Here is a 13,018-nt window from a genome sequence, read left to right on the forward strand (position 1 = left end):
TGTCCTTCAGACATAACATTTATGGACATCAAATAGCATCAGATCATGATGTCACAAAGTATGAGTGTGAGTATGTCTGTGGAATGTTTTCATTATAGAACGTTTTTGAAATTTTCAATAATTTATATGAAATAAATATTTTTCTACTGGCGATACAAAATACACAGTATTCCCTATTTTTTGTACTGTACTTGTAATTTTTTGATTATTCTATTTAGTTAACATTGTCATGTTTTGTGCCCATAATTTGTTTGTATATTTACTTGCTTAAGATATTTTCTTTTAGGCATTTATTATGCTATTCCCTGCTCTTGGCAAGTTATCCTTTTGCAGGGGATCCCTCTCTTTCAAGATAATGGCACAAATATGTATCCACAAAGCAAGCACGTGCATTTATAAGAATGTAAACAAATGTTAAGGTACAATAATTCAAAAGTGTAATGCCTGCAATCAAAACAATGCAATTTGAAAAAAGAAGTAAAGACTATTGAAATACAAAATCACTAAATGTACAGGTCTGTAAATGGGTTATGTTTATAGAAACATAAACTTATAATGTAGGTTAAGAATTGCAATTTCTAACTCTTACAATGCATTTAATGCCCTTGGAGATAAAAAAGAAAAAAAGCTATAGAAGCAGTGTTCCACTGAAGGCACACAACTGGGAGATATTAGTGCTGAAAGGTTTCTTTGAGTACATTTTTTTCTTGCACACATGAGGCAACATTCAGTGCCCTTTACAACTCCATCATAAATACATCTAAATACACGCATATAGCTCACAGGTGTGCCATTCACAACTCTCGTGTTGAGGTTGACACAACACTCCATAGCAAAGACCAATTGAGCATTTTATGAATAACTTTGTCAACCTCTGCAGTCAACTTTACAATTTTAGAAACCATAATCCAAATGTTGTCCTGCCACCTTCGCAACAGATCACTCGAGCAGGAGGGATTCATAGTAATATGAGGGTTCCCAAAGCATGTGAAATTGTGATCTAACATGTAAATTGCATATGCAAATTTAGGCATCAGAACAAAAAGTGTGAATCAAGGTATAAACAATTTGGCCATCTTGCAGTCCTTTCCTCTATTTGGTGGATTTTTTGGGCTTGAATTTGAAACACTTCTGTATCTGAGAGTTAAAATGTCAGAATGAGAAACAAGAGTTCTCATTAGAGCTTTTGGTTTTAGACGGTCATTTGGATTGGCTGCTGTATCTTGTGCTTACAAATGGCCCTTTTCTTACTTTCCTTCCACCTCTACAGCCTTCAGAAACAGCTGAAAGGCGTGTCTGACCCCCACATTGCCCTAAGCCGTGTAAGGCACTTCTACCCCTTTAAAAAACAAGCATTGGCATAGCCAATAGGTCTCGCCTTTGGGACCTTATAAGTATTTAGTTATGCAGCACAATATCCTTACTGCAACAACATTAACTGTTGCATGGCTAAACACTTATAAGGTCCCAAAGGCGAGACCTATTGGCTATGCCAATACTTGTTTTTGTCGCTTCAGGGCATCAGACCCAATGACATGCCCCGGAAATTATGCGCATGACCCGTGGACGGTTTTATGATCTAGAATTAGGCAGTGATTGGGGATAAGGATGATGCCATGGAGGGCTTGAAAGAATGGGATTTTTCGATGGCAACAGATTTGACCCACTACTTTACAAACCTTGTTGTGTGTGTATTGTTTGATTTCTGTTGATAACTTCATAGTGCTGGAGCCAAGGAGAGTCAGTTTATTATGGTTCTTGGAAGATCAATTATTCTCCCTGTGTTAATAAATGTAACACATTTGGGTAATTCCCTTGCAATGTCAGTGTAGAATAAAAGTAGCTCCCCCGCTTCCTTTTTTTCTTTGCTTTTGTTTGCTGGTCAGAGATGCTTTGTGGCTTTTATGTTTGCAGAAGCACGGTGAGCATTTCCTGGGGCGGGATGTGCTCCACTATTCTGCCAAAAGACACACAGGTCAGTCTGCAGGATATGTGACCCTTTGTTACACACGCCGGGAGCAGCATTGGCCACCTAGGATATTAGGAAATGACAAAGCAGTGAAAGCTTTTATTGTTTTATTGAAACACCAAAAGTCACTTCCAAAAGCAGGAACATCCATATAGTCTGTGAAAATGGGTAGAATCAAAAAGGCTGTCTGAAGGGCAGAGTCTTGTATCAAGTATTAGCGAAACCATTAAGTCTTACCTTTTCGACCTACTGGCTTTAACAATGCTTTTTGCCATACAATATCAGCAAAAAAACAATGAAAAAAGTGCAGAATGACTTGTATACATGCATGCATGTGTAAGTGGCATTATGCTGTGGCCACCAGTATGATGACACATGTGCACAAATGTGCTCCCCTGCATGCAAGGGCATAGGGCATGGCACAGTCTTAAGTTTGGTTATGTTTTTTATTTACATTTTGAAAGTGGCAGATGCCACTTGGAACAGTAGATACAAATAATGAATTTAAATGTGCACAAAAGCATTTATTTAAAAGACTGAACTTAAACGGCTGCAAATGGCAACTTCTTAGCCTTCCAAAAATTGGGAAAAAATGTGAAGCATTCTAATGAGGGGGGCGGTTAAGCAATGGAGTAGCAGGTGGTGGAGGGACTGCTGGAGAAGTTAATGTGGCGGGATGCAACAGTGGTTGGGCAGGGGAGCCACAGCCGAGCTTGAGGAGGAATAAGACAAATAATAAAGTGCAAAAAATAGTCTGAGTTGGGGAAGCAAAGGATGAGCAGGAGGTTGAGAGAGAAGGGAGCCACATAGAGCACATGGCTGGAGTTGGTTTCATTTGTTTATTTAGTGGGGGGTAGTGACAAGAAAGCCAATCCAGAACCCAGCTGTCCGTATGAAAGCTAGACCAAATATATAAAGAAATTACAGACGTTAGGTACTATCCACAAACTGCATTTTGCAGTACTTTTTGTAGTGCTACAAACATTCTACAAAATGCTATTCAAGTCAAGTCACAAAATCTTTATTCGGATAACATCCATAAAAGGGGACCACAATATAAAATCCGTAAAATCAATAAATATCTCACATTTACAGTGATCTCTATTAAATACCACTTCAAAATCAATGCATGAAAACAAGCAAAGTTAAAAGAGCCATCAAAATATTTTAAAATATGGAGATCATAAGGTCTTATAATTCTTTTTACTTCCTAATCCATTTACAACAGAGTTACTAGGTAAAAGTGTGATTCACAGTTAGAGTACAAAGAAAAATACATCAAAATATTTAATATATTGAAAACATATCGTCTTATGATTTCATTTTCTTCTAATCCAATTAGAGCCTTTTCACAGGTTCACGGTGCATTTTGCAATTAAAGTGCAAAAAAGGGAAAGTTAAGTCCAATTTGTAGTTAAGGTGCAAAAAGGATGGAAGATATGACGCTTGTTTGATGCCAGGAGTCACTCCTCTTAGTGGCTAAAAGCAGGAACATCTGCTTTTATTGAATTCATGAAAGGAACACAATCATAGAAATACATATGAATACAATATTAGAACGGAGAAAAAGAACAAGATCAATAAAAATTAAAACAAGAGGAAGGAAAAGAAGAGGGGGTTGTAAGCACAAGCTATCTAAAATCACATACATGTCTAATTGTAATTGACATAAAAACATTGAGATATGAACCAAATATAAATAATAGCTAAAATAATATTGCAGCAAAAGTGGAACTCAGGGAGGTTTAAGTACTTCTTGAGTTGCAGGTAGATATGCAAAGGATCTTTTGATAGAATCAACCATAAACTGAGTAATGGGTGTCCAAAGTGCTTGCTGTTTTAAAACAAGAGACATAGGTTGCATATAGACTGTTTCTAATCTATGATTATAACACAATGCATTTGACCGTGCTTTAGACGACAATTGCTTAGAGTTCTTTCAGTGCTTTGTAATTTTTTGAAAAGCAATTGCTAACAAAAGATCTACTATTTGCACATTAAATGTAACACTAGCTTACACATTTGAAACACTTCCTAAGTATACATTTAAAATAGAGTAAGGCAAATTTAAACCAAAAATAGAGCTAATTTGATCTGAAACTTGTAGCCAAAAAGTGGAGACATAGGGACATGTAAAGATTAAGTGCTGAATGGCAGCGTGTTGTGCAGCGCATGTCCAACAAGTGTCTGGAGTATTTAAACGAATCTTATGAAGGAGAACCAGTCTTGTAAAAGGTCTGTTATAGACAAATAAAAGTGTTTATGTTGTATTTGCTGCAAGAGAAGATTTTCCAATTTTGATCAAAATCCGCTTCCAGGTACAAACAGGCAAGGTAATGTGAAGATCGTTTTCCCAGGCGGGTTCTGTTGGTGATTTAGGGCGATCATCAAGTGAATGTTGGAGAGTTGAATAAATAGAAGATGCTTTTAGATTTGAATATAAAAGATTAGTGAAATTAATAGAGGATGCTGAATTAGTGAGGCAAATGGACTGAAAGTGAATATATGATTGAGAAATTATTTGCCCTAGAGTCGCAAATCTATGGCGAAAAGTAGATGGTAAGCCAAATGTTATTGAAGCTTCTGAGAAAGAAAGAAACAAATCATTATGATATAGTTGTTTGACCCGAACTAGTCCTTCAGATAGCCGAGATCACCCAAACGTAGGTCTATTGTTTAACGGTATAAAACGATTATGCCAAATTGAGGAAACCAGACAGGTTTCCAAATTCGTAGGATAGCATGGGGTTACAGAAATCAGTAATTTTCGGTTGTGTGTAAAGATCGGGGTGTATATGTTTTGAGGTTTGTGCATAAATTTGATCATTTCACCAAAAGAGAAGGGAGAAGGGAACTCTCGCTCTAACTCTACCCATAATGGAGTAAATGAAGAAGATGAAATTCAATGTACAAATTGTTTTAAAATGCATGCTTTATGGTAATTGATAAATCTGGGAAACATACACTTCCCTCTTCTTTAGGACCTTTCAATTTGGATGGTGACATATGACATATTTTTATTCTTCCAAAGAAAAGGGGATACAATAGAGTGATTTCTTTAATATGATTTAAGCAGAATATTTAATGAAATATAGAATAATATGAACTAACATCATTTCAATGGTGTCCAACCAGCCCCACCAAGATAAGTGTAGAGGATGCCATCTAGATATCAAGGCAGTAATCTTAAAGATGCGTACATCTAAATTAATGAAAATGGAAGCATCAAGTAAATGAGTAAATTGAAGACCAAGATATTTAATCTGAGTAGGTTGCCATGAAAAAGAAAAGTCAGTGTTTAATTTATTTCCAGAAACCAGTGTATGATGCAACCTCTGACGAAAAAGCAGGGAGGGAAGAATGGGGTTTTTATATAAATAATAAAATATCATCTGCATATGAGGCCAAATTGATGTGTTGATTATTATAGGAGAAACCCTTGATAAGTGAGTTTTGTCTAATTCTAGATAAAAAAGGTTCAAGCCCCAGATTAAATAGAAAAGGAGAAAGAGGGCATCCCTGCCCCACTCCCTTACCTAAAGCAAAGAAGGCAGAAGTAAGGCCAATTGCACAAATGTCAGCTTGCGGAGAGGAATGCAAGAGGTATATTAAATCAAAGGTTATGGCCAAAACCAAATCAACAACGGGTATGAAATAGAAAAGACCAAATAACCCTATTACAAGCCTTCTCAGCATCTAGAGCAATGGCTACCAAGAGTTCAGGAAAATCAGACGACTTTGAGATAATATCGAAGAACAAACAGGTGTTATTTGAAAGATATCTGTCTGTGAAAAACTCTGATTGCTCCTTTCATAGAAGACTAGGAAGAAAAGATTGTAATCTGGAAGCCAATGCCTTGGCAAAAATGTTATAATTTTATTGACCAATGAGATAGGTCTATAGTTTTTGCCAAAGTGCAAATCTTTACCATCCTTCAGAATTTGTTCACAAATGCTTTACACACTGCCTCTGAGATAAACCTGTCTGCTCGTGCCAAGCTACCAAGGGGGTGAGTAGGGGTTATTTTAGGAGTGTATCCCCGTTACCCTGACTAGAAGCAAGCCTCTGCCATCTGGAGACCCCATGTCTAACAATATACATTTGAGTTGTCTGGCAGCTGAAATGACTTGCATTAGTTCCGTGTATTCTAGAAAATACAAGATTACTCCTCGAGGTTTCTTAGAGCTGGTCGGAACTTTAGGAGAGTGCCCAAGTATATGAGCCTGTTGGATGTTAAGAGACAAGCCTTCAAGAAGATTTAAAATCTTTTGTCGAAAAGTCTTGAAAAAGGTTAGTGCACTCAGTTAGCCCATAAATGAAAAAATAAAAATCTGTTACAGCCTGTCTGCACAAACTAGTTGCTTGTTACTGAAGAAGATTAACCTTTGGAGAAGTATCCTCGAACTCACAGATTTACTGTTCCACCCTGGAGACATGTTCCTCCATAAGGTTCCATCTGTCCGAAAGATTTTGTAGGCAAACATTAGTTTCCTCCATGAATGGGCGCAAAGCTCTAATGGCCTCCAATAGCATATGAAGAGAAGCATCAGGAAGTGGAGACTTAGAAGGTGACAGTGGATCTTTCTTGAGTCTTTTAAATGACGCTTTGCTGACATTAGCTTGAGCAAATGTAGCAAGCGTGACTGAGGGAGGAGACACTCCAGCATTCTTTGTTTTGAAGATGTTCCGAAGTACAGGCGTAACTTTAAGACACTGAGCCTGGTCAAGTACTTTTTATTTTCTAATCTGCCCAAACGTGAGAGCCAATTGTGAATTGCTGAGAAAAAGCGCCTCCAATGGAGAAGGAAAAGACACGCAGACCTGACCTGTGCTTGAAAAAAAGGAATAGAAAAGCATGCCTTTATATGAGAATAATTCTCCTCAGAAAAAAGTGTTAAGTGTAATAAATACATATTAGAATGTACTATTTCAAGTCTTAGCAAAAATAGAAGAATAAAAGCTAGGCAAATACTTGATAAGGAAAATGTATACACAATTGAGGCAAAATGTCCACGAAGTATCAGTCAGAAGAGGGAACAGCTCAGAAAAATATAAACTGCAGATCGAAAATGTTTACAAATGTGAAGAAATAGCAGCTTCAAACTTGCCTCACTTGAAAGAGTTAACAGCTTCAGTCAAGCCTCACTTGAAAGGGTTAAATACAGAGGCCATTGGAGTAAATACCTAGCAGAGAAGCCGGTTTTGGAAGAGGGAAGCTGCTCTGACAAGGCCTCTTCATGTTCCATCGCACGGATCCTCAGCGGCACACCACCATCTTCTATCAGTGTCAAGCCACATCACAGCTTTACGTATTTAATCTGTTTCATATACTGAGGCCTCTAGATGTAAATAAGACTTCCTCCTTTTGATAGCGAATTGAACATAAAAGGACATAGTATGGCACAATCCCTAATTTTCAAGTCTACAGATAAAACTAAATGAATCTTTATAGAAAAATATTTTTCCATGAAGAAAAAAGGTTGTAAAATTTGTTTCCTAATATCACTATCAAATTGCAAAAAATGATAAATTGCAAAGTTGACTGGCGGGATCTACCATCACATGGACACTTAGGTAGCTTTTGATCCCATGTCCCCATATTGAGGAAAGCTACTAGGAAGTGCAGGGTGCCAGTTCATAATCTAGTAAGATAAAATCAACGGGCCCGATTCACAGAATTAACTTAAGACAAAATCCTAAACTTACTACTTATGGTATTCACAGAATGCACTTACTACTTTTGGTATTCACAGAATGCACTTACTACTTTTGGTATTCACAGAATGGATTTACGACTACTAACTTTACGTCCGCACTCGGGCCGGAAATTCTGGCACGGAGGCGGAGCTTCTGGCCCGGAGGCAGAGCTTCCGGCCCAGAGGCGGAGCTTCCGGCCCGGAGGTGGGGATTCCAGCCAGTGGCAGAGATTTAGCCATGGCCGAAATATTTTGGGGTGGATTGGGTAATTTTAGGGTTTAGGACGGCCATGGGTTTTGGGGTGGCAATGGTAATTTTAGGGTTAATGGAGGCTATAGGTTTTGGGGGTGGCAACGGTAATTTTAGAGTTTAGGTCGATATACGTTTCGGGGTGGCAAGGGTAATTTTAGTGTTTAGAGTGGGTATGGGTTTTGGGCTGGCAAGGGTAATTTTAGGGTGTAGGGTGGCTATGGGTTTTGGGGTGATGCAGGTCATTTTAGGGTTTAGAGTGGGTAGTGGTTTTTGGGTGGCATGGCTAATTTTAGGGTTTAGGGTGGGTAGGGGTTTGGGGGTGTCATAGGGATTTTAGGGTTTAGGGTGGTTGCCGGTTTTGGGGTGGCAAGGGTAATTTTAGGGTATAGGGTGGGTATGGGTTATGAAGTGGCAGGGGTAATTTTAGGGTTATGGGGTGGGTAGGGGATTTGGGGAGGCAAGTGTAGTTTTAGGGTTCAGGGTGGGTAGGTGTTTTGGGCTGGCAAGGGTAGTTTTAGGGTGGGTTACGATTTTGGGGTGGCAAGGGTAGTTTTAGGGTTTAGGGTGGGTAGGGGTTTTGGGGTAACATGGGTAATTTTAGGGTGGGTAGGGGTTGAGGGTTGTTGGATTTATATATATGGTTTTATATATGTTAATAGACATAATTGTGGGTGGAATATATAAAACATATGTAAAAGTAAGTAAATTATTTTTGTTTTACATGTATTTTCATGCATTACCATGCATGCCACTCCTAAGAAATTATAAGTATTTTACAGGGAAATATAAAGCTATAATATATACATAAATAGCGTTTACATTTACCTGTAAAATCCTTATATTTTCAATCACAACTTTAACCACACATATGCCTTTATAAAACATGCTTTTACAGCAAAATTCGTTGTAAAGGCATGCGTTGTAAAAGTATATGCGTGGATAAAGTTTGAGTTGAAACAGTAACGCATTGCAACAGCACTTGCGTTGTTACAACCGCGTTGTAAAGCCATGCGATGTAATGGCATGCATTGTGGAGACATACAACCCTTTTCACTATTTCTTGGCCTAACTGTTTGGGCTTTTTTAAGGTCCCGACTTGCTTTGTAGCAGTGATGATCAAACCAACCAATATCTCTTTTTGTGATATTCTTACCCGTGGTTTTTAAGTTGTCTGCAATTGTTGCTGTGATTTTACAAAAAGCAGGCATGATTTGGGACAATGTGGTATTCCTATCTGTTAGACCTGCCATTTCTTGGCGTGGTTACCCCTGACTTTTTGCCTCTACCTCCTCTATTTTTGATGCTGTAATTGATTTTGTTTTGATGGCTTAGATGCTTTGGGCACTTTGCCAATGCTGATCAGTGTCAAAGTGCAAGTACTCCCTGTATAAAGTGTTATGGCGATTGGCTGTCTATAATTGGTATGTTTGTCTTACTAGTAAAGTCCCTAGTAAAGGGCACTATGCGTGCCAGGGCTGGTAATGCAAATTCTACTAGTAGGCCTGCAGCACTAATTGTGCCACCCACACAAGTAGCCCTAAAAAGAGATCTCAGGCCTGCCACTGCAGTGCCTGCACGCAGTTTGTTAAGTGCCTTGTTGTCCTTACAAGTGCACCCACTTGTCAGGCCTTACCCTTCCCTTTTTATGCACATCAGACACCCCTTTAGTAGGCCCAAGGTACCCCCTGGGCAGGGTGCAGTGTATGTGAAAGGTAGGACATGTGCTGAGGTGTGTACCATGTCCTGACAGTGAAATACTGCCAAATTCGTTTTTCACTGTTGCAAGGCCATCTTGCCCATATGACAGAATGGGGAATGCTGTGTCCCATGTTTCCAGCATATCTTCCCATAGGCATATGATGGAGAGATGGAGTTTAGTGTGCTTGAACTCAGAATTTAATAACACATCTTTTTGTGAAGATGGTTTTTAAATTGTGTGTTTAGAAACCACGCTTTTAGAAGTGTCTGGTTTCTTGTCTTAAACCATCCCGTGTGCCTCTGCCTGATTGTGTATTGACTGTCTGGGTTTGGATGTGACAGGGTCTGGGGAGTGTCCTAACACCAGGGAGGAGTAGGTGAGACAGCAATAGGCTGGCCTGCATTTGATGTGGGGGGAAGGAATAGCCCCCTGGATGTGAAGAGGGCTGTGATGCTGTCACCAAAGGATGGCTCCACCTCCTGCGGAGCGTCTGGGGCCCAGACCCTCAATATCAAAGGAAGAGGGTGTGCACTGGCAGGAAGACACCCAGGTCTGGTTTGGACCAGGCTCAGAACCCCCTGAACACAAAGACTTCAAAGGTATTTAGGGGTATAAATGTGAGAGTTGAAAACCCTGAACTCAAGACTGAACTCAAGCCTGAAAAAGGATTGAAATTACTTCATGATCAAGAGGAACCTCTGCCAAGGAAGAACAGCTGAAGAGACTAAAGAGAAGGACTAACCTTACTGTGTGTTCTGGGGCTGGCCTGCAGTTTGCTGATTTGACTAAGGAGTGGACAAGGGACTTTGCTGTGTGCTGTGTCCCCCTGCTTGATGGGTCTTTGCTGTGTGCTGTGTCCTGAAGTAACTTGTCTCCAAGGACTCGAGAGGAGCTGGCTCCCTGTTGTGGAAACTCAGGAACATAAAAGTTTCCAAGTGTGTCTCAGCGACACTGTGTGCGTGTGCTTTGTGCAGCCTGAGACCGTCGTGAGAATTGCCCCGTGACCGAGTGCCCCGGAGCAGTCTTGCGCTCTGCTTTGATCGACAGCGTGACCAGAAGTGCTGTGATCGTTATCGCCATCGGCCCGGACCGTCGTCCCAAGGGGGAGCTGTTAGAAATCACCGCAGCTGGCCTGAGCCTGCCTTTGCCAAGGCGAGACCTGTGAACCTTCACCATTGTGGATCCGAGGTCCTTTGCCCAAGATCAATGGAGACGCGCCGGGAGCCAATCAGCTGAGAGGCCGTCGCCTGGTAGCCCGACTCTCACTCCGAGGAGCAGCCGCCACCAACCCAAAGCCGCACAGCGTGACGCCCAAGCCACGAGGAGAGAAGAGAGAGACTGCACCCCCCCTCAGGTAACGCTCAGCGAGCGAATGCATGTCGCCGCCTGTGGCGGAGTGCGTACTATGAGAGACCGCTCTCTGCCTTTCCCATCTTTGCAGCGCGAGCCTCTGCTCAAGTCAGTATCGCGGCCCGTACTCGCCGAGGAGTGGCAGTACCAGGGTCGGATTGGGGAGCTGCACTTTGTTTCCTTCGTAACAGGATTGGGGGCATATTTTGGCAACCGCTCACCGACCGCAAGTCAGCCAGGAGCGGCAGAGACCTTCATGAGCACCGCGATCGGTGCCTAGTTGTTTTTATGAGCCGCATTAGTACTTGCACTACGAACTGCATTATTACTTGCTTTTACGATTCGCATTAGTACTTGCACTACGAACTGCATTATTACTTGTTTGACGATCCGCATTAGTACTTGCATTAAGGACTGTCTTATTTCTACATTATAAACTGCATTACAAACTGCATAGCATTGCATTAGGACTGCATTAGCTCATCGTGAACTGCTCATTAATAACGCAAGAACCTAAAAGTGATTGTTGACCTAATAACCGGCCCAGTGAAATATTACGAATATGCATATGCTGGATATTTTTATCGTTTGGGCTCATCGTATTTCTTCTTAATAAAGATACCGCTATTTTCCTAAATCAGTGTAGTGCCCATTTGTGGTGTTATCACTGTGTTACTGGGAGTGTGGTTGTAAATACTTTACACATTGCCTTAGAGATAAGCCTGGCTGCTTGTGCCAAGCTACCAGAGGGTGAGCAGGGATTAGCTAAGAGTGGGTCCCTCCTTGCCCTGACTAGAAGCAAGGGTCCGTATTTGGACTAAGGTACCTACCTCAACCAACTAGAGACCCCCAGTTCTAACACTATCCATACATGCTTTAAATTGCAAAAGGTTGTGCTGTACTATTTTATCAAGGAAGGAGGTCACATCTGTACCTGACCACTTAATGCTTACTCTATTATTAGTTTTTGTTTCAGTATGTGATGCTAAACATTCCTCCATTTGTTCTAATCCTAAGGACCAATACCAGGTGCTGGTGATCACTGGGCGGACTGCTGACAACATTAAAAGTTTCTATTAATCTCAAGCCATTTTCAGATACCAAAATATGATCAATAATAGAGCAATGCCAATTTCCCTTGAAGGTTGGAATCACTGGTCTTACTGTGTCATGGTTCTGCTCCATGAGCTCTAGGTTATACCTTATACCTATATATCATTTCATTAATGACCTCACAATAGAGGTTATGGGAAAAATCAAGGCAAACATCTCCATATTCATCCCTATATCCACAGGTATTTCCAGCTAGGGTGTCTCATTCACAGCAATTAAAATCTCCTGCCCATATATAAATACAGTCATACCTCATTTATTTAGTAAAGCTATCCAATTCCCTTGCCATGGCGGCAATTACTCGGCGTCTAGTGTTATCGAAAATATTATCATAAAAGGTTATTACACTATATTCAGCTTTTCAGCAGTTTGGAGCAACAGGATCTGAAAGAAAGGCGAGCTGGAATGGGTCTTCGTTAGGGTCAGGGGAGCTTCTGTACATACCATGGTAGTTAAACCTCCCTTTGCCCTTCCATTTTTTGAAGACATAGCTAGAGTTAAGACAGAAGTATTCCCTTCAATATGAAAAGCCCCCACATGCCAGGTTTCTTGCAAACATATCATATAAGAGGTTTTTACTATATTCAGCCATTCTTCATCCTCTGGCCTTTTTCTAACACCAGCATCGTTTCATGATATAGTGACCTGTTTTATATTCAAAGGGTTCATACATAACAACTCAGGATTAATCATTACCAACTTGGGGGGGGCGCCCTCATTCAGGGTTGTTTTCTGTTCCTGTGCTGGATTCTCCTGTAGTCAGTCCAGGTCACTGCAACTTCTAGTGTGGAAAATCTATTAAATGTAGATAAGGGGGTTTACAAATTAGGTTTTAACATATGCAGTGTCTGAGCTGGTCTATTATAAGTAGGATTTCCTATGGGGGTTTATAAAAGAATACAAGTGGCACCGCTGTAATTGCACTTGAATGGCGTTC

This window comes from Triturus cristatus, chromosome 3_2, assembly GCF_964204655.1.
Source record: "Triturus cristatus chromosome 3_2, aTriCri1.1, whole genome shotgun sequence".
In the NCBI taxonomy this organism is placed as follows: domain Eukaryota; kingdom Metazoa; phylum Chordata; class Amphibia; order Caudata; family Salamandridae; genus Triturus; species Triturus cristatus.